Source organism: Arachis duranensis, chromosome 6, assembly GCF_000817695.3.
Source record: "Arachis duranensis cultivar V14167 chromosome 6, aradu.V14167.gnm2.J7QH, whole genome shotgun sequence".
Classification (NCBI taxonomy): Eukaryota; Viridiplantae; Streptophyta; class Magnoliopsida; order Fabales; family Fabaceae; genus Arachis; species Arachis duranensis.
Genome location: NC_029777.3, coordinates 48,100,290 through 48,103,100, shown reverse-complemented (window position 1 = coordinate 48,103,100; position 2,811 = coordinate 48,100,290).

Genomic DNA, 2,811 nt, shown 5'->3' with positions numbered 1-2,811 from the left:
TTCTGAGGCTGATTTGCCACGCCGGTTTGGGCCATCAAATCTCGGGCAAAGCATGGACTATTATACATTGCTGGAAATCCCAGGATGTCTACTTTCCAATGCCGTTAAGAGCGCGCCAATTGGGCTTCTGTAGCTCCAGAAAATCCACTTCGAGTGCAGGGAGGTCAGAATCCAACAGCATCTGCAGTCCTTTTCAGTCTCTGAATCAGATTTTTGCTCAGGACCCTCAATTTCAGCCAGAAAATACCTGAAATCACAGAAAAACACACAAACTCATAGTAAAGTCCAGAAAAGTGAATTTTAACTAAAAACTAATAAAAATATACTAAAAACTAACTAGATTATACTAAAAACATACTAGAAACAATGCCAAAAAGCGTATAAATTATCCGCTCATCACCCCTACACTAGAAGGGTCAACTTTGATCAAAGGTTGGACCAAGTCCTCATGGACATATGTGTGGAAGGAGTTCAATGGACAAGAGATTCAAGAGGCAATCCAGTTCAATTGAGAAGACCAGACCTTAAGCCTGTGGCTAGAGGATGGTTGGAGTTCATCCAACACTCCATCATTCCTACTAGCAACCGATCTGAAGTGATTGTGGATCGGGCCATCATGATCCAAAGTATCATGATTGGGGAGGAAGTGGAAGTTCATGAGATCATACCTCTAGAACTCTGCAAGGTAGCTGACAAGTCCTCTACTTTGGCAAGGTTAGCCTTTCCTCATCTCATTTGTCACCTATGCAATTTGGCTGGGATTGACATAGAAGGAGACATCTTCATTGAAGAGGACAAGCCCATCACTAAGAAAAGGATGGAGCAAACAAGAGAGCCCACTCATGGACCTCAACAAGAGCATGAGGAAATTCCTCATGAAATCCCTGAGATGCCTCAAGGGATGCATTTTCTTCCACACAACTATTGGGAGCAACTCAACACCTCTTTAGAAGGCTTGAGTTACAACATGGACCAACTAAGGTTGGAGCACCAAGAGCACTCCATCATTCTCCATGAGATTAGAGAAGATCAAAGAGCTATGAGGGAGGAGCAACAAAGGCAAGGAAGAGATATATAGGAGCTCAGGCGTTCCATTGGATCTTCAATGAGGAAGAACTAGCCGCCATCACTAAGGTGGACCCGTTCTTTGATTTCCTTGTTCTTATTTTTCTATTTTTCGAATTTGATGCTTGATGTTTTATCTATGTTTGTGTCTTAATTACATGAGCATTAGTGTCTAGTGTCTATTGGTGCACGAAATTGTGATCATCAATGGCGCCATCAATATGGTACGCTCAATTGCAATCTCAACTCTTTATCACAACTTCGCATAACTAACCAGCAAGTGCACTGGGTTGTCCAAGTAATAAACCTTACGCGAGTAAGGGTCGATCCCACGGAGATTGTTGGTATGAAGCAAGCTATGGTCATCTTGTAAATCTCAGTCAGGTAGATTCAAATGGTTATAGATGATTTATGAATAAAGCATAAAATAAAGATAGAGATACTTATGCAATTCATTGGTGAGAATTTCAGATAAGCGTATGGAGATGCTTTCTCCCTTTCGTCTCTCTGCTTTCCTACTGTCTTCATCCAATCCTTATTACTCCTTTCCATGGCAAGCTGTATGTTGGGCATCACCGTTGTCAGTGGTTACAATCCCATCCTCTCAGTGAAAATGTTCAACGCGCTCTGTCACAGCACGACTAATCATCTGTCGGTTCTCAATCAGGTTGGAATAGAATCCAGTGATTCTTTTGCGTCTGTCACTAACGCCCAGCCTTCAGGAGTTTGAAGCTCGTCACAATCATTCAATCCTTGAATCCTACTCAGAATACCACAGACAAGGTTTAGACCTTCCGAATTCTCTTGAATGCCACCATCAATTCCAGCTTATACCACGAAGATTCTAATTAAGGAATCCAAGAGATAAACATTCAAGCCTTGTTTGCTTGTAGAATGGAAGTGGTTGTCAGGCACGCGTTCATAAGTGAGAATGATGATGAGCGTCACATAATCATCACATTCATCATGTTCTTGGGTACGAATGAATATCTTAGAACAAGAATAAGCTGAATTGAATAGAAGAATAATAGTAATTGCATTAATACTCGAGGTACAACAGAGCTCCACACCTTAATCTATGGTGTGTAGAAACTCCACCGTTGAAAATACATAAGAACAAGGTCTACGCATGGCCGAATGGCCAGCCTCCCAAAGAGGGTTCAATGATCAAAACATCATCGAAAGATCTCCCTAAATACAATAGCAAAAGGTCCTATTTGTAGAGAACTAGTAGCTTAGGGTTTACAAAGATGAGTAAATGACATAAAAATCTACTTCCAGGCCCACTTGGTGTGTGCTTGGGCTGAACATTGAAGCTTTCATGTGTAGAGACTTTTCTTGGAGTTAAACGCCAGCTTTTGTGCCAGTTTGGGCGTTTAACTCCCATCCTTGTGCCAGTTCCGGCGTTTTACGCCAGAATTCTTGAGCTGACTTAGAACGCCTGTTTGGGCCATCAAATTTCGAGAAAAGTATGGACTATTATACATTGCTGGAAAGACCAGGATGTCTACTTTCCAACGCAATTGAGAGCGCGCCAATTGAGCTTATGTAGCTCCAGAAAATCCACTTCGAGTGCAGGAAGGTCAGAATCCAACAGCATCTGCAGTTCTTTTCAGCCTCTGAATCAGATTTTTGCTTAGGTCCCTCAATTTCAGCCAGAAAATACCTGAAATCATAGAAAAACACACAAACTCATAGTAAAGTCCAGAAAAGTGAATTTTAACTAAAAACTAATAAAAATATAAT